This window comes from Suncus etruscus, chromosome 1 (genome assembly GCF_024139225.1).
Source record: "Suncus etruscus isolate mSunEtr1 chromosome 1, mSunEtr1.pri.cur, whole genome shotgun sequence".
NCBI lineage: Eukaryota > Metazoa > Chordata > Mammalia > Eulipotyphla > Soricidae > Suncus > Suncus etruscus.
Genome location: NC_064848.1, coordinates 64,317,419 through 64,345,333, shown reverse-complemented (window position 1 = coordinate 64,345,333; position 27,915 = coordinate 64,317,419). Strand labels below are relative to the sequence as shown.

Below are 27,915 nucleotides of genomic sequence, written 5' to 3'. Positions count from 1 at the left end.
AGAGAAAGGTTCGTTCCATTCCCATCTTGCTGAAAGTTTTGATCAAGAATGGGTGTTGGACCTTATCAAATACTTTCTCTACATCTATTGATATGATCATGTGGTTTTTATTTTTCTTGTTATTGATGTTGTGTATTATGTTGATAGATTTAATGATGTTAAACCATCCTTGCATTCCTGGAATGAAACCTACTTGATCGTGTTGGATGATCTTCTTAATGAGGCATTGAATCCTATTTGCCAGGATTTTGTTGAGGATCTTTGCATCTGCATTCATCAGCGATATTCGTCTGTAATTTTCTTTTTTCGTATCATCTCTGTCTGGTTTAGGTATCAAGGTGATGTTGGTTTCATAAAAGCTATTTGGAAGTGTTTCCGTTTGTTCAATTTCATGAAAGAGTCTTGCCAGGATTGGTAGTATTCCTCTTGGAAAGTTTGAAAGAATTCATTAGTGAATCTATCTGGGCCTGGGTTATTGTTTTTGGGCAGACATTTGATTACTGCTTTAATTTCATCAATAGGGATGGGGGTTTTACATATGCTACATCCTCTTTCTTCAACCGTGGAAGATTATAAGAGTCCAAGAATTTATCCATTTCTTCCAGGTTCTCATTTTTAGTGGCGTAGAGTTTCTCAAAGTAGTTTTTGATTACCCTTTGAATCTCTGCCATATCAGTAGTGATCTCTCCTTTTTCATTCCTAATACGAGTTATCAAGTTTCTCTGTCACTCTTTCTTTGTTAGTTTTGCCAATGGTCTATCAATCTTGTTTATTTTTTCAAAGAACCAACTTCTGCTTTCGTTGATCTTTCAGATTGTTTTTTGGGTTTCCACTTCGTTGATTTCAGCTCTCAGCTTTGTTATTTCCTTCTGTCTCCCTATTTTTGGGTCCTTTTGTTGAGCACTTTCTAGTTCTATGAGCTGCATCATTAAGCTACTCAGGTAAGCCCCTTCTTCCTTCCTGATGTTTGCTTGCAAAGCTATAAATTTTCCTCTCAGTACTGCTTTTGCTGTGTCCCATAAGTTCTGATAGTTTGTGTCTTTAGTGTCATTTGTTTCCAGGAACCTTTTGATTTCTTCCTTGATTTCATCTTGGACCCACTGGTTATTCAGTATGAGGCTGTTTAATTTCCAGGTGTTGTTTTTCTTCTGTGTCCCTTTGGAATTCACAAATAATTTCAGAGCCTTGTGGTCAGTGAAGGTAATCTTCAAGATTTCTATCCTCTTGATATTATGGAGGTATGTTTTATGTGCCAGCATGTAGTCTATCCTGGAGAATGTCCCATGTACATTGGAGAAGAATGTGTATCCAGGTTTCTGGGGATGGAGTGTCCTATATATATCCACTAGGCCTCTTTCTTCCATTTCTCTTTTCAGGTCTAGTATATTCTTGTTGGGTTTCAGTCTGGTTGACCTATCCAGTGTTGACAAAGCCGTGTTGAGGTCTCCCACAATTATTGTGTCGTTATTGATATTATTTTTCAGATTTGTCAACAATTGTATTAAATATTTTGCTGGCCCCTCATTCGGTGCATATATGTTTAGGAGAGTTATTTCTTCCTGCTCTACATACCCTTTGATTAATATAAAATGTCCATCTTTGTCCCTTACAACTTTCCTGAGTATAAAGTTTGCATTATCTGATAATAGTATGGCCACTCCAGCTTTTTTATGGGTGTTGTTTGCTTGGATAATTTTTCTCCAGCCTTTTATTTTGAGTCTATGTTTGTTCTGACTATTCAGGTGCGTTTCTTGTAGGCAGCAGCAGGTTGGATTGAGTTTTTTGATCCATTTTGCTACACCCCACTCAGGAGAGGCACACACGAAAGTGTAGTGCTCTCCTGAAAAAAGAAATTATCTGCCAAAAAGGCCCGCTTAGAGCAGTCATAATCACTTGACCCTTTGCGTGGATTATTTGGACATAATTTCATAAGGGCTGTAACTATTTCTCTCTTTATTTTTTGACCATTATAAAATCAGGCCTTAATAATTCTTGTTAACAAAGAAGCACAGTATCAGATCCCCCCAAATTAAGTCTCCCACTGTCCTAACTCCCTTGGCGCCAAGAACTGGTTTTTCAACTTAGCTCATGAGTGAAGTAATTTTCACTTTTTGCTCTGTCTACCCAAAACAGGGTAATTTTCACTTTTTGCTCTGTCTACCCAAAACAGGGTAATTTTCACTTTTTGCTCTGTTTACTCTAAACAGAGTAATTTTCACTGTCTACTCAAAATAAGCAATTTTCATTTTTCCTCTAAACACTAAAACATTTCTCTCACTTCCTGAAAATTTACCTCTTTACCCAAAATACAGAAACTCCCCCTTTTTCACCTTCAGTTTCAACTCTTTTATATGCTAATTGAAGCTAGAGTCCTTCGTTCTTTTCCCAGTTTCTTTGATGCCTAGAATTTGCATCTGCCTTCCAAGTCTCTAACCTTTAAAAACAGCTAGCTCAAAAAATAAAATTGTCTCTCGTTCCTTGATAACGTTGAGTCCCCATACTATCTGTGTGGTTTCATTTATTTCTACAATATATTTCCGTCGTTCGCCGTCCATGTACCCACTCTCTCCCCGTGGATTTTTTCCCGAAACTCCACGAAGGATCTGTTTGCAGGTGCTGGCGTCTTGCGAACAGGTTTGGCTCACAACACCATTTAGCCACTCTGTGTCTCTTAACTGGTGCATTTAGTCCATTGACGTTGACTGAAAGAATTGTCCTGGGATTTAATGCCATCTTTATATCGAAATTTGGTATATCTTTTGGTTAATCTTGTCCTAAATTGGGTCTTTCAGTTTTTCTCTTAGACTGGTTTTGAGTCTGTAAAGTTTCTGAGCTGTTTTTCTTCTGTGAAACCATGTATTCTTCCGTCAAACCGGAAAGTGAGTTTTGCTGGGTACAGTATTCTAGGTGAAACATTCATTTCATTCAGTTTTGTCACAATATCTCACCACTGCATTCTGGCCTTGAGTGTTTCTGGTGACAGGTCTGCTGTAAATCTCAAGGATGCTCCTTTGAATGTAATTTCTCTTTTTGATCTTGATATTGCTGTTTTCAGAATTCTGTTTCTATCTGTGGGATTCGTTATTGTGACTAGGATGTGTCTTAAGGTGTTTTTTTCTTGGGTCTCTTTTGGTTGATATTCTTCGAGCATGCAGGATTTGATCACATATATTTTTTAGCTTTGGAAGTTTCTCTTTAATGATGTTCTTGACTGTTGATTCTTCCTGGAAATTTTCTTCCTGGGTCTCTGGGACTCCAGTGATTCTTAAGTTGTTTCTGTTGATCTTATCATAGACTTCTATTTTCATCTTTTCCCATTCTTTGGCTAATTTTTCCATTGTCTGTTCATTTGCTTTATTTTTTTTTTCCAATCTCTCCTGCTGTATGGAATTGTTATTTTTCTCATCTTCCACAGCACCAATTCTATTCTCAGCTTCTGTTACCCTGTCCCAGAGCTTATCCATTTTGTCATTCACTTAGTTTACTGAGTTTTTCAGACCTGTTAGTTGACATGTTATTTCAGTTTGGAGTTTTGTGATTTCTGTCTTCATATTTTCTTGGTTCTTATTAGTGTTCTGTTCATTCAACTTGATCCATGGTTTCTTTGAGTTCTTTGAGTATCTTCCATATTGCTTGTCTAAAGTCCTTATCTGAGAGGTTGATTAGTTGGTTGGTCACTATCTGGTCATCAGACTTGTCATCTTCATTCTCTATGTCTGATGCTGGCCTGCGTTGTTTCCCCATTGTCACACTTGTATTGTGGGTTTTTCTACGTGTTGTGGTGGTATTCATTGGCTAAATGATGTAGGCAGCCACACTCCTCTGGCTCCGCCATTTGTGGGTGGGTTGACTTGCCTCCAAGGGAGGGGAGTTTTCTGTGGATTAAGCCTCTCACAGGATCAAATCTTAGGCCCGAGCATGCAGCAGAGAAGACAGTCCATAGAGAAATGTTGGGCTTCAGTGATCCAGCACAGTTCTTATTGTGATTTTTTCTTCTTGTTGCGATGGTGTTTTTTCCTTAGAAAGAGCATACGGTTGCGTAGCAAAGTGGAGTGGCGAAGTGGAGCGTTCGTGCTCTTCTGGAGCCTCTTTTGGCCGACTCCCAAGAGGTTTATGTGACCGTACAGGAGACAGACACACAATCAGGTAGCACTCACAAGTTTTCACAGTCGGGCCCCACTGGGCAGGCGTAGTTTCGTAGATTTTCCCAACCTGACATCTTTATACTATTTTTAAAGAAGAATAATTTTCCTTTATGTGTCACATACAAATGTGTTTTCTTTTTTATTTCATCTCCTGATAGAAGCTTAAGTTGTTTCTTGTTTTAGTATTGTGAATTTCTTGCAGCAGCACAGCTTGTCTGGCTTTTGTCAATAGTGATGCAATTTGGATGAGTTCAAATAGTTCTTCAATATGCCAATTTTATTTTCTTTGAATATATATCCAGAAATCAAATTGCTATGTTCACATTAGTTAAATTTTGTTTTGTTTTGTTTTGGGGCCACACCTGGTGACACTCAGGGGTTACTCCTTGCTATGCACTCAGAAATCACTCCTGGCTTGGGGGACCATCTGAGATGCAGGCGATCGAACTGCTGCTTGCAAGGCAAATGCCCTAATGCTGAGCCACTGCTCCGGCCCCAGTTAAATTTTTTATTTTTTGAGGATTTGTTGGTTTTTTCCCCTGAAATCTGTACTAATTTCTAATTATGCAAATAGAGTACAAAGATTTCCTATTCTTTTTTTCCTCACCAATATTTGAGGATTTTTAATTTTGATAATGTCTATATTAACAGCAATGAGAATTTGATTTGTATTTCTCTGATGATTAGTGCTAAGCATTTATTTAAATATATACCTGTAGGTCATTTGTTTGTCTTTAGAAAAGTATCTTTTCAAGTCACTTTGCCATTTATTTTCTTTTGAGTTGTAAATATCTATTAAATATTTTTTATTTTGTCTCGTAAAAGATGAATAATTTGAAATTATTTTCTTTCAGTCCATAGGTGTTTTTAACATTATTTATTATTTGATTTGCTTACATAAACATTTTTATTTGATATAGTATGCATTTCTTTTTGCTTATGGTGCTTGTACTTTCAATTTCATATCCCCAAAATTGTTCATAATGGCAACATAAAAGAACATTCTCCCAAATATTCTTCTAGGAGTGATATAATTTCATATATGTTTACATTTTTAATAAATTTTAATTTATTTTTGAGTAAGGTAAAAGAACCCAGTTTTATTCTTTTGCTTATAGATATGCAATTTTCCTAGTACCACTTATTAAAGAGACTATTGTTTCTTCATATGTATAAATTTGTAGAATTTTGTAGTATCACTGCTGCAGTTTTCCACAGTTGGGTTACTGTGTTAATCTGTCTCTTTACCATTTTTAAGCCTGAGTCTGTGTCATTGATATTAGTATGGCAACCCCAGCCTTTTGAAGGGAGATTTTTAAGGTTTGTCCTCTAACCTTTGACTTTGAGTCTGTGGGCTCTGACTATTCAAATGTGGGATTTTTTTTGTGGGGGGAGCGATGTCACATCCCGCAGTGCTCAGGGGTTACTCCTGATTCTGCACTCAGAAATTGCTCCTGGCAGGCTCAGGGGACTATACGGGATGCTGAGATTTGAACTACTGTTCTTCTGCATGCAAGGCAAATAAATGCCCTGTTTCCATGCCATCTCGCTGGCCCCAAATGTGTTTGTTTGTTTGTTTGTTTTTGGGTTTTCGGGCCACACCCATTTGATGTTCAGGGGTACTCCTGGCTAAGCTCTCAGAAATTGCCCCTGGCTTGGGGGACCATAATGGACACTGGGGGATCGAACCGCGGTCCTTCCTTGGCTAGCACTTGCAAGGCAGACACCTTACCTCTAGCGCCACCTCGTTGGGCCCCCAAATGTGTTTCTTAAAGGCAGAAAAATGTTGGATTCAATTTTCTGATTCACTTTGCTACTCTGTGGCTCTTCATTGGTGCAATTAGTCTGTTGATGTTGAAAGAAATTATTGTCATGGGATTTTTGTGCATACCTTTGTATAGATTGGTGTGTTTATGGGATCTGCCTTCAGTTCTTTTAAGGTTGGCTTTAAATCTGTAAAGTTTCTGATCTGTTGTTTATCTGTGAAGTAGTGTATCCTTCCCTCAAAGCTGGTTGGATGAATTATTCATTGCGAGGCATTTATTTCATTGAGATTTTTTTCACTATATACAACCACTGTCTTTAGAGTTGGAGGGTTGATTGTGATAAATCTGCTGTAAATGTTAAGGATGATTCTTTGTATGTAATTTCCCGTACTGATCTTGCTGCTTTCAATATTCTATCTCTGTGATTTTTTTATTGTAATTAGAATATGTTTTGGGGTGTTTTTATTTGGGCCTCTTTTAGCTAGTACTCTTCAGGTATCTAGGATGTAGGTGCAGGCCTTCTTCAGCTCTGGGAATTTCTCAGCCATGATTTCTTTGTTACTTCTTCAAGGGATTTTCTTCCTATTTCTCTGGAACTCATATAATTTTTACGCTGTTTCTGTTGAATTTATCCCAAAGATCTATTGCCTTTTCACTTACTTAGAAGATTTTTTTCCCCATCTTCTGTTTGTGTACTTAAAGGTTGTTTTCTAGCTTCTTTGGTTATATGAAGTATTACTCATCTCATCTTCCAGATCACTGATTCTGTCCTCAACAGCTGTTATTCTGTTGGTGAGGTCTTTCAGTGAGTTTTTCAATTTGCCTACCAAGCTTTTCATTTTTTGTCATATATCTCATGTTTGAAGTTTTCTCATTTCTACCATCATATCCTCTTGAATCTTATTTGCTGTCCATTTCATGGTTTCCTTGAATTCTCTGAACTTCCTCCACATTTCTTCTCTAAAGTTCTTATCAGAGAGGCCCTATAGGCTGGTGTTAGTTGAGTCCTCAGAACTATCATCTTTATTCACTTGGTGTGGTTGGGATCTTTGTTGCCTTCCCATTGTGACCTGTGCAGTGTGGTGCTGCTTTTTTTTTTTTAATGTCTTGTGGTGGGGTTTCTTGGCTAGAAGAAATATGAGCCCACAGAGCAAGGTAGAGTGGCCTTGCTTGTCTCTAGGTGAATAGCCTGAGTTCTAAATAGCTCTTTTGATTCCAAAAGCTGCCTACTGTCACCACAACTGCTGGTCTCTGCTCTTGCTTGTCTCAAGGTCATACTTTTGTCTGGGTGCAGAAATCTTATTTGAAAATGCAGAATGAGCCCAAGGCCCTACCTGAGTTGCCAGGGAAGTGGAACCATCTTTTCTTGGTGAAAGGATGCCCACAAGTAAAGTGGCTACCAGGCCTCGCTACTGAGGCTGGGTATCTAGTTGTCTATTGCCAGACCACAGCAATTCTGCCTCTGCCAGCCCACAGCACCATGCTTAGCTTAGCTGCACTACCTCAATGGCTCATCTTCACTTCTGCTCACAGATGTGCTGTGAGCTTGGCCATGGGGCTGGACCTGAGCTGCTTTCCAAAGCCCCAGCTGCACTCCCTCCCTGCATGAGCTGCACCCTAATATCTGCATCTGCTAGTTGACCTGGTGATGGACCCATGCTGCTCTCAATCTTGGTATTCTCATGAACAGTGCTTTGTTTGGTGAATTCCTGTGGCTTGGTGTATGACGTGTTCTCATCTCTTCCCACAGTACTTAGTCCACTGAGGATTTTTGTTTCTATATAATTGATTTTCGTGTGTGTGTGTGTGTGTGTGTGTGTGTGTGTGTGTGTGTGTGTGTGTGTGTGGTTTTTGGCAGTGCTCAGGGGTTTTTCTTGGCTCCGTGCTTAGAAATTGCTCCTGGCAGGCATGGGGGACCATATGGGATGCTGGGATTCAAACCAATGACCTTCTGCATGAAAGGTAAACACCTTACCTCCATGCTATCTCTCCGGCCCGTGATTTTCTTAATAATGCTTATTTTCTTCAACCTCTTTAGTTTTTACTCTGTTGTCATCTGGAAGACATAGCATTAGCTGTCACTTTCCCAATTTTCTAAGAGTCACCCTATTCTATTCCCCAAGGGTCCTTGTTTAAAATGTTAGATCTTGTATTCCAATAAAAAATTCTCTAGTCAATTCATTCTTGCACATCCACCCTTACATTTCAGGCCCATAAGTCAAACACCCTCAATATCTAAACCCAGTGATGTTTATAGAACCATGTAGTAATGGTGATCAAATCAGAGTTGGTTATGCAACAAAAGTGTTTTATTCTTAAATTACTTTAATCTTAATTATCTCTTTAATCCTTTTATTTATTTAGGTTTTGGGCCACACCCAGTGACACTCAGGGATTACTCCTGGATATGTGCTCAGAAATTGCTCCTGGCTTGGGGGACCATATGGAACACTCGCCAGGGGATCAAACCGCAGACAATCCTAGGTTAGTGTATGCAAGGCAAATGCTCTACCACTTGTGCCTTTGCTCTGGCTCCATATCTATATGTAATAGTTTTTTAGCATGTTTCAGTTCTTTATTTTTAATATTTAAATTCTTGATTACTCTTACTGTTATCAAGATAACTGTTTATTTTTTGGGAAAATTTCAAACTATTTCTGGTCACTGACTTATCAGTCTTATTAGACAGAGTGTTTTGCAATACTTTGAATGATCAAGCTACCATCTGCACCAACTTCCTTCTAGCCAAGAGTTCACAGAAGTCCTCTAGGTCTATTTCCCAGAAAGAGCCTTATACTGTTATTTGTTTACCATTAAAACCTTGAAAAATGTATTTTTTTTGTTTTGTTTTGTTTTTTGGGCCACACCCAGTGATGCTCAGGGGTTACTCCTGGCTATGCACTCAAAAATTGCTCCTGGCTTGGGGATCGGGGATACTGGGGGATCAAACCGCAGTCTATCCTAGGCTAGCGAAGGCAAGGCAAATGCCTTGCTGCTTGCACCACCGCTCTGGTCCCTTGAAACATGTATTTTCTAACCTATTGTGGGACACATATTAGTGAAAATCTTAATCTGCCATAATTTTCTTCAGACTTAATTGAATTAAATATATTTTATGATTAAAATAACACACAGAAAAGGCACTAAAAATACAGTACACAATTATCATAGATTAAACATACCGTTAACCACCATCTGTGAAAGAAATCAGAAACTTGCTAGCTATTCCAGAAACTCTTCATGAACTTTCTCCAAAATACAGCCCTAAATAAAAATGCTCTTCCAATATTTAAGGTAATCACTTATTTACTTTTATAGCTTCATCTCCCACAAATGCATCTCTGTCCTTCATATTTCCTGAAGTAGGTAATTACATCTAACCCACAAATGCATCTCTGTCCTTCATACTTCCTGAAGTTGGTAATTACATCTAAATGATAAAACTGTTCAATTGTTCAGAGGATTGATGGCTTTACACATGATATTATGTACCAAGAGGCACATAATGACTGCTTTGATTTGTTAGCAGTCAATGTTTGAACTTCCAGTTAATTGGGGGGGGGGGGATGTTGGGCCACACCCAGCAATGTTAAGGTGTTAAGGGTCTATTTCTGGCTCTGTACTCAGAAATCGCTCATGGCAGTCTCTGGGGACCATATGGGATGCCGGGGATCAAACCTGGGTTCATCCTGGGTTGTCTGTGTGCAAGGCAAACACCCTACTTCTGTGCTGTCACTCCAGAGAACTTCCAATTGATTAAATTTAGAATTTTTCTAATTATATGAATTCTTTTTTTCTCTTTATTTTTAAAAAAATATGGAATGCTTCACGATTTTGCGTGTCATCCTTGTGCAGGGGTCATGCTAATCTTCTCTGTATCGTTCCAATTTTAGTATATGTGCTGCCAAAGCGAGCACTAATTCTATGAATTCTATCATCTCTTCATTTCCCCTTTCCCTTCTTTTATTGTTATAATGAAGTTTAGGGGGTCACACATTTGTTTGTGGCAAACTGGGGTTGCCAATAACAGTGATACAAGAATTACATTCAGTTATGTGAAAGATAAAGAAATAAAATAAAATTTTAGATTATGAAAACAACATGGAGGTTATAAGAAAGAAAAAGGGTATAATTGGGTAATAGGGGCAATGCATGGTATTGTACTGAAATTGAACTCTAAGTGGTGATAATGTAATTTATATAGATAACAAGACAGTGTGTAGATGAAGTTAATGTCATATTATAAACCAAGGCTGAGTAAAAATTAAAAAAATAAAACAGCAATCCCCCAAGGCAATACTCTTTTACCCTATTTTATTGATAAGGTAATCAAAAGCCACAGGTGACAGATACACGATTTGCACAAGACTGCACAGATTGCTAAATACTAGACAAGCTGGTACTGAAATCCACAGAGCGTCTCTGCCAAGTCTACATTCTTATCAATACATCACACAATCCCTGATGTCAATCTCTGTGACTCCAGGTCAGCCATCTTTGCTATTTGCCTGACACACTTGAGGTCAACACTTTTTCTAATACCTCCTTCTCTGTCCCATATTCTAGGTGTGCTCTGTTTACTAGACAGTAAGTTTTCCCAGGTTTCAGGCTGGGAGCCACGGGCTCTTCAAGTCGTTTTCTTTTTTCAACATGAGGAATCTTTTTATGGTCATTAGAGTAAAATACCCACCTTTATTAATTTTTCTGTTTTGTATAGAGGTTTTTTCAGAATGGGCCTTTTAGATGCTAAATATAGAAATTAATGTGTATGTATATGTGTGTGTTTGGGGAGATGTGACAAGAAAAAGGGAGTATACTAAAGAGAAACAAATAATATAAAAAAGCTGAATAAAAATATTCAGGTCAATGATATGGTTCAAGTAGAAGAGTATTATGTGCAAAGCCTAAGTCTGGTCTTTGGTACCACAAGTGTCTCCACTTTGCAGTACCAGTGATGAGAACTTAGGTTTCCCTTGTCCTCACATACACATCATATGCACACATTGGCTGAAAACAATCACGCTGTTAATATAAGCATCAAATTATCAGGTCCACACAGCTGAGTTGAGCCTCACTGAGAGCACTATTTCACTATCTCAGCTCTATCTTTTCCCCATCAACTTGCACATTCTTCCAAAGTGAAATATTTATATTTATCCTAGAATAATGCTTAGCAGAGGAAAAATATTCAGTATTAATGAATCCAAAAGTAATTAGGATATTCAGATTTAAATAAGAGGGAGGAATTGTGTATCAGAGTTGGAAGATGTTGACAATGCCTAGTGGACAAAGAATGTGCTTTCTACAAGATAGTACAAAGCTGGCAAAACAGGATGTGGTAAGAAAAATCTCAATAGATTTAGCCTCTAGACACAAACTGAGCAACGGGTAATTACTTAATTGTGTCAGATATACATAAAATCTGGAGTAATTGGACAAGAAACAAGATTACTCTGATATCAAGCATAAAAGCCATAACCTTTAAAAGAAAAATATGGCTGCTTTAATGAGAACTGTAAATAGTGACTTTGATTTTCCTTTTCAAAAAACTCAGCTTAAGTGTGTGGTTTTCCTTATCTTTAACATATTTATCTGTGAGACCAGTGGAGTTACAGTATCTACAATTCAGCATAAAACAGAAAGAAATCTTGAGTTTATTATTGGATATAATTGTAATAACACATATTTGAAGTTTTTAATAACTGAAATATAAATACTTTATTTCTACAGAATCATAATTTCTTGTTGCTGTCTGTATGTCTGGAAGACTAACACAAGTTTGCAAACATTATTTTTAGAATAAAGTAGAAATGCAATGCTATAATAAAGGTGCACATTGTCCAGAACAACATAATTAGTCAACTATGAAAGAAATAATATTTTGTGAAATTAACTTTTTCTAAAACTATGTTCCTCCATAATAAGAATAGTGGCTTTCCTGTGGAAATCTAGTTGTTAGACTGAACCCCACCATGAATTATCATAATTTGTGGGACACAGAACAAGCAATATTAAGAAAAAATTATAGTTTTGCAAGCATTTATCAGGAAGGAAGAAAGGGCCAACACAATAATTTAATGAAATAACTTAAGAAATTGGAAAAGGATCAACAAAGTGAGCAAAAAAGTAGGCAGAAGGAAGTAAATAATAAAACTTAGAGCAGAAATTAATGAACTAGAAACAAAAAAATCCAAAAGAAAAAATGAAAACAAAAGTTTCATTAAGTAAACTAAAAAATAAAGATAGAAACTTAGTAAAATGAATCAGAAATGAAAAGATGCTGTCATTACATATACTAAAGAAAATCAAGAATAATCAGCGATTACTTTGGGAATCTTTATGCCACAAAACAAGAGAGCCTGGAAGACATGGATAAATATTTGGACTCCTATTATCTCTCAAGGTTGAACCAAGATGAAATGAAATGCCTAGATAGACCTATCATTATTGAAGAAATTGAAATGCTAATCAAAATGTTATCCAAAACAAAGCCCAGGATCCAATGAATTCACTGGTGAATTCTTTAAAGAGGTTCTACTGCAAATACTTTTCAGGATTTTCTAGGAAATTAAAATAATAGAAACACTAGCAAACAGTATCTATGAAATTAACAACATCCTGATACCAAAAGTAGATAGAGACTACACCACCAAAAAGCAAATGACAAGTCTATGTCCTTGATGAACATAGATTCAAAGGTCCTCAATAAAATACCAGCAAAACGAATCTAATAGATCATCAAGAAAGTCATACACCATGACCTGTAGGATTCATTTCAGAAATGCAACAATATTTTAACTTACACAAGTCTATCCATATAATACACCATATTATTAAAAGAAGTATAAAAATTAAAAGATCATATCAATAGATAGAAAGATCCATCTATTGGACAAGGTCCAGTACCCACTTATGATAAAAATTCTCACCAAGTTGGGAACTGAAAGAATTTTTCTCAATATAATCAAAGCCATTTACCATGTGCCCGTGGCAAACATTATACTCAATGGGAAAATAATTAAAAGCCTTTCCCCTAAGTATAGCACTGGATGATGATACTATATTGAGAAAATCTTAAAGACTGCAAAAAAGCTACTAGAAATGATAGACTTGTATAGTAAAGTCAGGTTACAAAATTAATATGCAAAAATTTATGGTTTTTCTGTACACAAATAATAAAAGAGAAGAAAGATATTAAAAAAAACAATTTTATGCTTGCTTCGGCAGCATGTATACTAAAATTGGAATGATACAGAGAAGATTAACATGGCTCCTGCACAAGGATGACATGCAAATTCGTAAAGCGTTTCACAATTAAAAACAAAAAAACAATTTCAGGGGCCAGAGAGATAGCATGGAGGTAGAGCGTTTGCCTTTCATACAGAAAGATGGTTCAAATCTCAGCATCCCATATGGTCCTCTGAGCTTTCCAGGAGCAATTTCTGAGCATAGAACCAGGAGGAACCCCTGAGCACTGCCGGGTGTGACCCCAAAACAAAAAACAAAAACAAGAAAAAACAAAAAACAGTTTCATTCACAATTATGCCTTGGAAAAATCAAGTACCTTGGATTCAATGTAAATTAAAAAGTGAAAGGCAAATACAAAAAAAACTAAAAACACTGCTTCTAGAAATTAAGAGGACGCAAGGAAATGGTAATACATGCCCTGCTCATAAATTGGGAAGATTAACATCACTAAAATGGTCACTTTCCAAAGCATTGTACCAATCAAATGCAACCTCTAAAAGAATACCCATGCCATTTTAAAAATAAATAGATCAAACACTTGTGAAATTTATATTGAATAATAAATCTCCCAAATAGCTAAAGCAATTCTTGGGGAAAAAAAGATGGGTGGCGTCACTTTCCTCTACATTAAAGCATACTATAAAGCAGTAGTCATTAAAACAGCATGGTATTGGAATAAAGCAAACCCTCAGATCAATGGCATAAACATGAATATTCTCAGAGTGACTTTCAGGTATATGATAAATTAATATTTGATAAAGGGCAAGAAATTTAAAAATGCAGCAAAGAAAGACTCTTCAACAAATGGTGTTGGAAAAACTGACCTGACCAGCTAGCTACATATAAGAACTTAGATGTCTCTAGTGCCATGCACAAGTCATGTCCAAATGGATATAATACTTGAAACTTTAAGGTACATAAATGAAAATATAACAGAACCCTCTATGACGTTGAAGCTAAAGGTATCTTCAAGGATGAAACACCACTGGCCAAGCAAGTGGAAGCAAAGATAAACAAATGACTTAAACTAAAAAGCTTCTGCACCTCATAGCAAACAGAGAGTAGAATATAAAGACTGCACATGGAATAGAGAATATATTCACCCAATATCTATCTGATAAGGGTTTAATATCCAAAATATACAAGGTACTGGTAGGACTTAGCAAGAAAAAAATCTAATGTACTCCAAAAGTGGGGAGATGAAATGAACACATATTTACTCAAAGAAGAAATACAGATTGCCAAAAGACACATGAAAAAAATAGCCCACATCATTAATCAGTGATTAACTGATGATTAACTCAAAATAACAATGAGATTTCATCTTACACCACAGAGACTGGCACACATCACAAAGATGTATGCTGGTGCTGATGCAGGGAGAAAGGGACTCTCATTCACTGGTGGAAAATGCCAAATTTTCCATTCTAGTTGGAAAACAATATAGATATTCCTAAAAAATTAAGTTTCCATTTGATATAGCAATACAACTCCTAGGAATATACTCTAGGAGCCCAAAATTAAATGTAGAAAAGCCCTCTGCATTGTTATGTTTATCGCAGCACTATTCAGAATAGCCAGAATCTGGAAACAACCCAAGTGTTAGGAACAGTTGAGTAGATAAACAATATGATATATAAACCAATTCAAATGCAGCCTACAATGTCTACTCCAGCTGCTTCTGCATTCTGCCTCTGGCCCAGATTCTCCTGCAGCCCTGCACAGCATCTCAGGTCTATGTGTGGGTGAAGAGAGGGACCCCACCTCAGGCCCTCCCATCAACCCTTCTTCTCCCAAGCCATGCAGATTCTAATAGACTTCAATTTATATCATATATATTTCCAGGAAGATTGGATCTAGCACTTTCTTCTCCTAGAAAATATACAGCTCAAAACTCAGTTGAACAAACCAATGAATTTGTTTGAAATATTTTTGTCATACTTAGATAACCTCACTTGTTTAGGAAAAGAAATAAAGCTCAAAAGCAGATATAATCTAGCCACCTTTTATGCAACCAGTTCAATAGATCACTTTCTTAAACACTCTGAAACTCCAACCCACCAAATACAAAGAACAATGAGGAAACTAAGGAAGACACCTGCAGTTGGGTATAGAGAAAGAAATCCTAGCCTTTTTTTTTTTTTTTTTTTTTTTTTTTGCTTTTAGGTCACACCCGGTGGCACTCAGGGGTTACTCCTGGCTCTGCGCTCATAAATCGCTCCTGGCAGGCTCGGAGAATCATACAGGATGCCAGGATTCAAACCACTGTCCATCCTGGATAGGCTGCGTGCAAGGCAAATGCCCTATCACTGTGCTATCTCTCTGCTCCAACCTTCAACAAATTTTTAAGTCCACCAAAATGCCTGAGCTTATTGATGAGCACCTAAAATCAAACTGTATGTTTTAGCAACAGAAATCAAGGAGCCACTAGCCTGCAAAATTAAGCAATCTCTAGATGAACAATTCAATCAACTCAAAAAAGAACCTTTTCAGATGAGAGAATTCATATAAATGGAACTGTAGGAACTAAAAAATATGATCGCAAGCCATTGTAGCAGAATTACAGGTGGAGAACCACATTGACAAACTTCAAGAGAAATTATAAGCCAGCATTGATAAAGAAGTCAATAAAGGAAAGACAAAACAATGGAAGAAAATATAAGGCATTTAATGAACAAAGACAAAAGAAATAATCTGGGCCCGGAGAGATAGCACAACGGCATTTGCCTTGCAAGCACCCGATCCAGGACCAAAGGTGGTTGGTTCGAATCCCGGTGTCCCATATGGTCCCCTGTGCCTGCCAGGAGCTATTTCTGAGCAGACAGCCAGGAGTAACCCCTGAGCGCCACCGGGTGTGGCCCAAAAACCAAAAAAACAAACAAACAAACAAAAAAACAAACAAACAAAAAACCAAAAAAAAAAAACCCAAAAAAAAAACAAAAAAAAAAAAAAAACAAACAAAACTTCAAATTATAGGAATACCAGAAGGGGGAGTGAAAACAGAAAGAACAGTAGTGAGGGAGATAATAGCAGAGAACTTTCCTATTCTCAGTAAAGAGGTGTTCAAATCCAAGAGGTAAAAGAGTGCCAAACAAAATAGGTGCTAACAGAACAACATCAAGACATATTAATAATCCAAATGGCAAAAACCAAAGAGAGAGAGAGAGAGAGAGAGAGAGAGAGAGAGAGAGAGAGAGAGAGAGATGTACTCTTTAAAGGTAAGACTTGGAATCAACCTAGATGTCCAACAACAGATGAATGGATCATGAAGATGTGGTACATATATACAATGGAATACTACAGAACTGTAAGGAATGATGCAGTCATACAATTTGCATAAACATGGATGGAATTAGAAGATATTATGTTAAATGAAGTAAGCCAGAAGGATAAATACAGAATGATATCACTTATATATGGTATTTAGAATAACTGCATGAAGAAACACAATGTTCTAAATGGTAGTTGTCTCGAACACTTTCGGCTCCTCCAGAATATACTGAGTAGAAAGAAATTGAATGGAAGTGGAGAAATACAAAGGCTTATATTCTATTTTATACTTCAAAGAGACCTGCATCAATAGATACAGCTGTTTAGATTGAGCAGGTATTTAATTAACTGCTCTTTTTTTGGGGGGGTCACACCCGTTTGATACTCAGGGGTTACTTCTGGCTAAGTGCTCAGAAGTTTCCCCTGGCCTGGGGGGACCATATGGGACGCCGGAGGATCGAACCGCAGTCCTTCCTTGGCTAGCGTTTGCAAGGCAGACACCTTACCTCTAGCGCCACCTCGCAGGCCCTATTAACTGCTCTTTATAGATGTCTATAATAATATTCTATTGCTTTCCTCCCCACAGAAACAGGTTCAGAATGTGTTTAGAAGCCATGGACTTCCACTAAGGTGCTCACTATAAGAATCTTTGTGTCTTAATTTTAATGTCTGTAATAATTCTTTAATCTTTGTTCATGATCATTCTTGAAAATTTATATACACATATATATTTAAATGCCGATTGCCCTAGTTTTTCTTTGCAGTACTATATTAGACTCCAAATACAGTGAACATTATAATAATGTCTTGACAAACATTCTAATGTTCATTTTCCATATGATTATTCCTGTTAATTTGATCTAATGCCAATGCCCACATATCTCACTGGACTAGGCAACTGCACACCATAGACTCTTACTACAGTGCTAATTTATTGAGTATGTATTTTCAATTTAAGCTAGTTTACTATTATATCATAATGCCCATGTTGTCAGTTTACTTTCAGTAAAGAAATCTGAATGCTAGAGACTCATTAGACGATACTTAATGGCATAGACTCCTTTTACTGTGTTCATTACCATGTTCCTTAGTATTCTAGACTCAGAAATTATGATCCTTTTAAGAAAGTTCTATGTACAATCTAACTCAGGAAGTCTTATTTTTGACAGCAAAGTTTACCCTTGTCAATTATGATTTGCCTAAGAATTGGAAACATTTTCATCTTTTATTTACTTATTTTTAGTTTTTGGGTCACACCCGGCAGCGCTCAGGGGCCACTCCTGGCTCTATGCTCAGAAATCACCCCTGACAGGCAAAGGGGACCATATGGGATGCCGGGATTTGAGCCACCGTCCTTCTGCATGAAAGGCAAATGCCTTACCTCCATGCTATCTCTCTGGCCCCTGGCTTTATATTTTTTAGGCATGCTGACCCACCTGGGTCAGTGTTTCAACTGCAGCCTATGGATTGATCTTCATTGTCTGTCTATCTGTGTGTGGTGGCCACCTCTATGTCTGTCTAATGTCCGTCTGTAATGTACATAATGTCTGTCTATATTGTATATAGTCCTCCGTTATGTATAACACTTCCTTTTGCCCCTCCCCCACTTTACCAATCCTGTTCTATCCTTTCAGTCTTTCACCCTTGATCTATTATTTCTTTCTATTTAACCCGTTTTTACCCTCAGTTAACTCCTCAAGAATCGGAACATTCCCCACCTCAACATGCTCCCAGCTGGCTCCAAGAGTCAGTCGTCCCCCAGCCTGCCTTGCCTTAGCCCGGAAAGAAGCTGCACCACTACTAATTCTTATTAGCTCTTAGCAACCCCTTTTCTCCCACATCCCACCACTGTGAACTGTTGTTCACTACTGGATTCGGTTTTTGAGAGACCCTTGGCTCCAGGAAATTTCCTGATCCATAACTGCTGCAAGTCATTTTTTCAGACTCCACAAGACCACATTGCAAGTTGAAGCTGTGCTGTGAATTTTATTTTCCCCCTCCCAGACTATTTAAAAAAAGACTTAAAGGTGGGGCCGGAGCAGTGGTGCAAGTGGTAGCTAGCCTAGGACAGATCGAGGTTCAATCCCCCGGCGTCCCATATGTCCCCCAACCCAGGAGCAATTTCTGAGTGCATAGCCAGGAGTAACCCCTGAGTGTCACCAGGTGTGGCCCAAAAAAAACAAAACAAAAAAAGACTTAAAGGTGATATTTATATTTTCTTTGTGTATTTTTTTAGCTGTATTTCCTTAATAGATGTAATCTTTATTGTGTATTTCCTTATGTAGAGGTAGTTTCCCCACTCTACCTTTTTTTGGACTTCTTTAGTAGGAAATTCTAGTAGATAAGATTCTCTTGGGTTCTGAGCTCATGTTAGAATCAGATTATAGGGATTTATTAGCTTGTTATTTTTACCTTCATATGCACCAGTAGCATTGTTCCTGTGGCATTGTTCCTTTTTACATAGGCACATTAAAATGGGGAAATCTTAGGTATAGAAAGAAGTTCTTATCTAACATGGATAGGGACTCATTATTTTTTATTGCAGGGAGCCATTCAACCTGAATATTTGTCATACAGTGACTTAGGCTTCAGTTGATCAGACATCAGCTGCTCATCCCCAAATCTTGGTTCCTATCTTTGGAGCAGGCAGTTTTCTGTACCAGCACCAGGAATCAAACTTCTAGCAGGGAAGGTCTTAATGCTGCCATGGCACCGACTTGCTCCAGATTGGGTTCATATGATACCCTGATTACTTGGAAATAGCAATAATTTACTTTCAGGGCCATTTCCCCTGCCTTGCCAATGGTGAGATAAAATCAGAAGATGCTATGTGACACCCTACCTTCGACATAGGATCTGCAAAAAAATAAGATCTCTAATTACTGAAGCCTGACTACAACATCCATAATTGAGGAGAATGTTTTCTGGGACCATGACGAAAGTCTTTGGGGTCAGACAACTTAGTATACCTGGAGCCTGTAGTTGGCCTTCTAGCAGGATCATGGGCAGGACACCCTGTTTTGAAGGCTAAAGATTTTTTTCTTTATATTTTCCACAACTTTTACTGCTCCTATGCAAAAAACTGCCAACTTTATTTTTTAATCTTTTAAATAGGGCCTCCCTCCTTTTTAATAGATCATTGGGACACGAATTACTTTGTTTTACCTTACATTGCTGCATTTTTCTGTAAAATTAAGGCCAGTGGTCCCAGGTGCATTGGTGGAGATAAAAATGAACAGAACTAAATATACAAGCCAGAGTCAACAACAATGAAATCAAGAGACCCAAACTATAACAATCTAAATTTAAATTGGGCCTGCTATATTCCAGGGGGCAAAAGGTGGTGGTATAGGATGAACTCTGGGAACATTGGTGGAGGGAGGTTGACACTAATGGTGGAATTGGCCCTGACTCATTGTTTGTCTGAAATCTAATTATAAAGGACTTTGTAAATCACAGTGGTTTCAAAAATAAAAAAAAAAAAAAACTGGCACATGTACACAATGGAATACTATGTGGCTCTTAAGAAAAATGAAATCATGAAATTTTGTTGTTGTTGCTTTTGGGCCACACCCAGTGATGCTCAGGGGTTACTCCCGGCGCTCAAAAATCTCTCCTGGCTTGGAGGACTATATGGGATGCTGGGGGGTTGAACTACGGTCCATCCTAGGCTAGTGCGTGCAAGGCAGATGTCTTACTGCTTGCGCCACCACTCAGGTTTCGAAGTCGTGAAATTTTTTTTTATATGTGATGGATATGGAGAATATTATGTTGAGCAAAAGAAGGAGAGAGGTATACGTAGAATGACTGCATTCAGGGGCCAGAGAGATAGCACAGCAGTAGCATTTGCCTTGCACGTGGCTGACCCAAGACAGACCTGGGTTTGATTCCCAGCATCCTATATGGTGCCCTGAGCCTGCCAGGAGTTATTTCTGAATGCAGAGCCAGGAATAACCTCTGAGCACCAGTGGATGTGGCCAAATTAAAAGAATGACTGTATTCATTTTGGGAATATAAAAAAAAAGTATGGAAATAATATTAAGGGACAATAGAAAAAAGAGTCAGGAGGATGAGTCCAATGTAGGAAGCTTGCCATAATTAGCTGGAGAGTGCAGATAGGTTAAAGAAGTGTCCACTATGACAATGATAGTTGAAAATGATCACTCCACAAGAATTGAATGCTGAAAGATATAAAGTGATAGGCATGATACTCCTTTAGTAGTAATATTGCAAAACACCATGTCTAAAAGGGGAAAAAAAGAAAGGGGAGGGAGAGAGAAAACAAAAAAAGAGAGAAAGGATAGAAAAAAGTGTCACAGAGGCAGACATAGAGAACAGGAGGGAAACTGGGGACATTTTTGGGAAGAAATGTGCACTGGTTAAGGGTATTGTACATTGTACTGAAACTCAATCATGAACACTTTGTATCTGGAAGAATTTCAAGTGTATTTTGAATAAACTTGTAATAATGGTGTTTAAATAAAGTAAATTTTTAAAAAAATAATCAACATTTCAGAACTGAATCTATAATTTTTGCGGAGGGAACATGCATAATATTTTATGACCTTGGATTACTAATGTTTTAAGAATCTGGGGTTTCATTAACGGGGATTGTTTTTTTAATTTTCTCAATAATTGCAAAATAGTTTTGAATATCTAAACAAAAACCACTGATCATTTCACTTTAAAGGATAATTTACCTGTTATATATATATGAATTATATTTAAAACTATTTCCTATATGAATATAAATAAATTTGAGACAAGGAGAAAACATTATAGTCATATATTTATTAAGATATATCAGGATTGACCTTATCTGTTATCTCTCCTTATTCAATCCTCTTTACCCTCAGTTTTTAACTCATTAGGCACCAAGACCAGCCTCCTGCCCCAACAAACCACCACCCAGCTCCTAAACAAAAAGACACCCTCTCAGTCCGACATCTTGTACCCTGGCAAGAAACTACAACCAACACACATACTGACTCATGCCATGTGGCCTTTCTCACCCCCTCAAAACATGGACTGTTGCATGGTACTGGATTCAGCTTCAGAAAGACCCCCAGCTCAAGGATACTTATCTTATCCCATAATGCTGCAAATCATGTCTCAAACTCAAGACCAAGGTGTGTTATTAAAAAAAAAGTGCCTTCGATTTCACCTCCCACAAGAATATCTCAAAAGACCTAATTGGGAGGCCTATATTGCCATTGTGTGTTTAATATCTTTATAATAATTCATCTTAGGGTGTTTATTCCCAAATATAAATGTAGCCTCCTCCATCACTTCTTCAATTACATTTTTAAAATTTAGTTTTATTTATTTGTTTTATTTTATATATATACATATTTTCTTTATCCTCACTGGTTTTGGTTCTGCTTGATATGAAAACCAAGAAGAAAAAGTCTTTCCTGGGATAAAAGCTCAGGACAAAACCAAAGTATAGAGACTGTGTAGCCTGTCATTCTTACCCACAATAGCACCAGCAATATATGACACCATACACTTTTGTATAGGTACAGTAAAAAATGGGAAACCATATATACAGAAACAAGATCTTATCTTCTAGGGATAAGAACTCATACTTTTTATAACAAAGGGGTGCCTCCCACCCTGAATATGTGTCATGTGGATACAACTCAGTTTCCATGAGATTGGACAAACACTGTCCAGTGGACGAACCCCAGATCCCTGATGTAGAACTGGTATAGCTCCCTGCAACAACACCAGGAACCAAACTCTGCTGGGAAATTTCTAACACCGCTCTGGCACCAACTTGCTCCAGTTCTGATATAACATCCCAAAAACGAGAAAATGACAACTTGATCTAAGAGCAGGTTGCCCTATCACATCACCTAACGGTAAGAGAAAATCAGAAGACATGATGTCCTTTGATCTGTGCAAGAACCAAGAGTGCTAACTACAGAACCATGACTGGACAGAACTTATCCTGGGACCAATAAGAAAAACCTTACCCTAGGCTGTAGCCTAGGACTTGTACAAAAATCAAGATCTCTAATTACAGAGGCTTGACTTTGACAACGGAAACTGAGCAGAACTTTTGGAACCATAAGGAAGACTCTATCCTAGGCTTCAGCCTAGGATCTGAGCAAAAACCAAGACCACTCATTACAGAAGACTGATTACAACAATGATGGAACAGAACTTCTAGAACTTTAAAAACTCTAATCTAGGGCCCGGAGAGATAGCACAGCGGCGTTTGCCTTGCAAGCAGCCCATCAAGGACCAAAGGTGGTTGGTTCAAATCCCGGTGTCCCATATGGTCCCCCGTGCCTGCCAGGAGCGATTTCTGAGCAGACAGCCAGGAGTAACCCCTGAGCAACGCCGGGTGTGGCCCAAAAACCAAAAACAAACAAACAAACAAACAAAAAACTCTAATCTAGACCTTGTCTTATGACCAATGCAAATACCAAGATTTCTAGTTACAGAGGCCTGATTTTATCATCCACAACTACTTTACAGAGGCCCGATTTTATCATCCACAACTGAGCAGAAAGTTCCTGGCACCACAAAAATACCGTGGGGGTGTGGTAATGAGCATGTATGGAGCCAGTAGTTGTTCCCATGACAGTATGCTTCAAGGGCAGAGAAACTCTGAATCTCTTAGGCCAAGGGAATTCCCTTTCTTACTTCCCCAATACTTACTGTGCCTATGCAAAAAAGTGGGAGGGCACAAAACCTTGCCACACCAGCACTCCTTTTTTTTTTCTCTTTCTTTTTTACTTCTCCTTTTTTCTTCGTGTTTTTTTTTTTTCTTTCTTTTTCTTCTTTGTCACTCTTGTGGTTGTTATTTTGCTCCTGGGTGTTTTTTTTGGGGGGGTCACCCACGGCAGCACTCAGGGGTTACTCCTGGTTCTATGCTCAGAAATCGCTCCTGGCAGGCTCAGGGGACCATATGGGATGCCGGGATTCAAACCACCAACTTTCTGCATGAAAGGCAAATGCCTTACTTCCATGCCATCTCTCCGGCCTCTGCTGGGTGCTTTTTATTTTCTTGGTGGCTGTTATCTTTTTTTTTCCTTTGTCCTCTTCTAGCAGAACTACACAACAAGAATCATTTTGTGGCTGGAGAGATAGCATGGAGATAAGGCATTTGCCTTTCATGCAGAATGTCATTGGTTTGAATCCTGGCATCCCATATGGTCCCCTGTAGCATGAAATAATTAACGATGGGGCTGGATGGCGATGGATGGAGGCCTTTGTGCTTAGGCCCCAGCCACGTGGCTTCATCCCCCATCTAGCCTGCGGGTTCCAGGCCCAGGTGAAACGCGAAATCACTCACTCACAGGCAGGCTTCAGGAAGCATTAACTTTATCCATGCCCTATTCACCACATGTGTGTGGCCTATCTCATAACCTTTTAAGCACAGCAATACTTTGCTAGCCCTGCATCTCATAATTCAGTCATCTTCCTCCGAGAGCCCAGCAGGGCCAAAAGGCAAAGACCCTAAATCCCCTGGCTTCCAGGTTTATCTCCCTATTCCAAGACCCCTCCCAGGAATGGGCCGGGTCTTGCAGGTAAGGTCACACCTAATATTCGGTTCCCAAGACCCCTCCCAGAAATGGGTGGGTCTTAGCTATCTACACCAAATCCAGGGTCTCACACCAACAGTCCCCTGAGATTGCCAGGAGCGAATTCTGAGCATGAAGTCAGGAGTAACCCCTGAGCACTGCTGGGTGTGACCTTCCCAAAAAAGAATCATTTTGTTATGCCTCATGAATTGAGGGGGAAAATAAAAATGAACATACCAGGACCAAACAGTCATATGAACATTGAGTGGAATTAAGAAATGATCTGACTTAAACAGCAAACCTAAAGTCAACAACAGAATTGATACCCTATCTACCACAAGCTGTACACAGAGGACAACAACTTCACAGCACTCTGGGGGACAAAGGGGAGATATGGAACACATGCTGGGAAAAGGGGTGGAGGGAGGAGGACAACCCTGGTGGTGGGAATGGCCCTGATTCATTGTCACTATGTACCTTAAATTCTACTGTGAATGATTTGTTATTCACTCTTTGGTCACAATAAAAATTATTATTAAAAAAAGATATATCAGGATTGGGAATGGAAGGAACTTTTTCCAATATAGTCAAGACCATCTACAACAGCTAATGGCAAATATTATTTCAATGGAGATAAACTAAAATCTCTAAAATCTCAAATATCTGGTACAAGACAATGCTGCCCTCTCTCAAGACTCTTATTCAACATAATGTTGGAAGTTCTTGCCCTAGTGATTAGGCAAGAAAAATATATCAAGGGCATCCAGATAGGAAAGGAAAAAGTCAAGCTCTCACTGTTTACAGAGGGCATGATACTATATTTAGAAAAACCTAAAGACTCTACCAAAAGGGGCCGGAGTGGTGGTGCAAAGTGGTAAGGCATCTGCCTTGCATGCACTAGCTTAGAACAGACCATGGTTCGATCCCCTGGCATCTCATATGGTTCCCCAAGCCAGGAGCAATTTCTGGGTGCATAGCCAGGAGTAACCCCTGAGCGTCACTGGGTGTGGCAAAATAAGAAGAGAGAAAGAAAAAAAGGAAGGAAGGAGGGAAGGAAGGAAGGAAGGAAGGAAGGAAGGAAGGAAGGAAGGAAGGGAGGGAAGGAGGGAGGGAGGGAGGGAGGGAGAGAGAGAGAAGAAAGAAAAAGAAAAAGAAAGAAAGAAGGAAAGAAAGAAGGAAAGAAAGAAGAAAGAAAAGAAAGAAAGAAAAAGAAGAAAGAAAGAAAAGAAAAACAAGAAGACTCTACCAAAAGCTTCTAGAAACAATAGAATCATATAGCAAAGTGGCGGCCTAAAAAATTCATATGCAAAAATCAATAGCCTTCTTATACATTCTTTTAAATAATGATAGAGAAGAAATGGACATTAAAAAACAATCCCATTAACATTAGTGTCACACAAACTCAAATACCTTGGAGTCAACTTAACTAAAGATATAAAGGACCTATACAAAGAAAACTACAAAACCCTGCTTCAAGAAATAAAAGAGGACACAAGGAAATGGAGACATATATCCTGTTCATGGATTGGCAGGATCAACATCATTAAAATAGCAATACTTGTCAAAGCATTGTACAGATTTAAAGCAATCCTTCTAAGGGATAGGTAGAGCAATCCTTGGGAAAAGGAATATGGGAGACAATGCTTTCCCAACTTTAAATTGTATTAAAAAGCAATAAACATTATGGGCCTGGAGAGATAGCACAGCGGTGTTTGCCTTGCAAGCAGCCGATCCAGGACCAAAGGTGGTTGGTTCGAATCCCGGTGTCCCATATGGTCCCCCGTGCCTGCCAGGAGCTATTTCTGAGCAGACAGCCAGGAGTAACCCCTGTGCACCGCCGGTGTTGTGGCCCAAAAACAAAAAAACAAAACAAACAAACAAACAAAAAGCAATAAATATTAAAACAACATGGTTTTGTAAGTAAAACAGACTCTCAGATCAATGAAACAGACTTGAGTATTCAGAGACTGTTACCCAGACATACAATCAACTAATCTTTGATAAAGGGGCAAGAAATCCAAAATGGGATTCCTTCTTCATTTTCCTCTACTCTCCAATAAACTTTCTAACAACAAAAAAGAAATCCAAAATGGAACAAGGAAAGCCTCTTCAATAAGTGGTGTTGGCACAACTGGTCAGCCACATGCAAAAAGCGAACTCAGACTCCATCTAACGCTATGCACAGAGGTCAAATCCAAATGGATTAAAGACCTTGATGTAAGGTATATAGAACAACACACAGGTAAAACACTCCATGACATTGAAACTAAAGAAATCTTTAAGGAGGAAACAGCACTCTTCAAACAAGTGGAAGTGGACATAAATAGCTGTGACTATATTAAGCTGAGAAGCTTCTGCACCTTAAAGAAAATGATGACTAGGATACAAAAGCCACCCAAAATAACCATCAGTAAAGGGCTAATATCTTAGATATACAAGGTATTTATAGAACTTAACAAGAAAATAACATCTAACCTCATTAGAAAATGGCGAGAAGAAATGAACAGACACTTTCTCAAATAAGAAATACAAATGGCCGGGGTTGGTGAGGTGGCGCTAGAGGTAAGGTGTCTGCCTTGCAAGCGCTAGCCAAGGAAGGACCGCAGTCTGATCCCCCGGCGTCCCATATGGTCCCCCCAAGCCAGGGGCAATTTCTGAACGCTTAGCCAGGAGTAACCCCTGAACATCAAACGGGTGTGGCCCAAAAATACCGAAGAAGAAGAAAGAAAAGAAGAAGAAAGAAGAAGAAGAAGAAGAAGAAGAAGAAGTAGAAGAAGAAAGAAGTAGTAGAAGAAGAAATAAGAAGAAAAGAAGTAGAAGAAAAGAAGTAGAAGAAGAAAGAGTAGTAGAAGAAGAAATAAGAAAATGAAATAAGAAGAAAAGAAGAAGAAGAAAGAAAAAAGAAGAAGAGAAAAGAAGAAGAGAAGAGAAAAGAAGAGAAAGAAGAAGAAGAAGAAGAAAGAAAAGAAGAAGAAGAAAGAAGAAGAAGAAAGAAGAAGAAGAAGAAAGAAGAAGAAGAAGAAGAAGAAGAAGAAGAAGAAGAAGAAGAAGAAGAAGAAGAAGAAGAAGAAGAAAAGAAATACAAATGACCAAAAGGCACATGAAAAAATGCTCCACATCACTAATCATGGATGATGTGGAGCTCCACCTCATCATCATCAGGGAAAAAAATGCTCCACATCATCATCAGGGAGGTGCAAATTAAAACAACAAAGAGGTACTATCTAATGCCACAGAAACTGGCCCACATCACAAAGAACAAGAACAATCACTGCTAGTGGGGATGTATAGAGAAAGGAACTCTCATTCACTGCTGGTGGGAATTCCATCTAGCCCAGTCTTTATGGAAAACATCATGGAGATTCCTCAAAAAACTGAAAATTGAGCTCCCACATGATCCAGCTATACTATTCCAAGGGTTATACCCTAGATACACAAAAACAATGCAAAATTGCCTTCTGCACACCTATACTCATTGCAGTACAATTTACAATAGCCAAATTATGAAAACAACCAAGATGTTTTTCAACAGATGAATGGCTAAAGAAACTGTGGTTCAGATTCACAATGGAATATTATGCAGCTGTCAGGAGAGATGAAGTCATGAAATTTTCCTATACATGAATGAACATGGAAACTATTATGCTGAATGAAATAAGTCAGAAGGAGAGAGATAGACACAGAATAGTCTCAGTCATCTATAAGTTTTAATAAAAATAAAAGATAGGGGCCAGAGTGATAGCACAGCAGTAGGGCATTTGCCTTGCACGTGACTGACCCAGAATGAACCTGGGTTCCATATGATCCCCAAGCCAGTAGTGATTTCTGAGCAAATAGCCAGGAGTAACCCCTGAGTGTCACTGGGTGTGGCCCAAAAACTAAAGTAAAAATAAAATACATTATTGTAGTAATGCCCAGAGACAATAGAGATGAGGGGTGGAAGGACGGACA

General features: G+C 38.4%; 2 non-coding genes across 2 annotated transcripts; one reads left to right on the top strand and one right to left on the bottom strand.

Annotated features, from left to right (window-relative positions):
* Window positions 1–9,721: 9,721 nt before the first annotated feature.
* On the bottom strand, window positions 9,722–9,828 carry LOC125995935 (U6 spliceosomal RNA). Its single transcript, XR_007491187.1, has one exon. It is a non-coding gene; the product is annotated as a U6 spliceosomal RNA (small nuclear RNA).
* A 3,294-nt stretch (window positions 9,829–13,122) lies between these two features.
* LOC126027597 (U6 spliceosomal RNA) lies at window positions 13,123–13,229 on the top strand. The gene has a single exon (XR_007502291.1). It is a non-coding gene; the product is annotated as a U6 spliceosomal RNA (small nuclear RNA).
* Window positions 13,230–27,915: the final 14,686 nt, after the last annotated feature.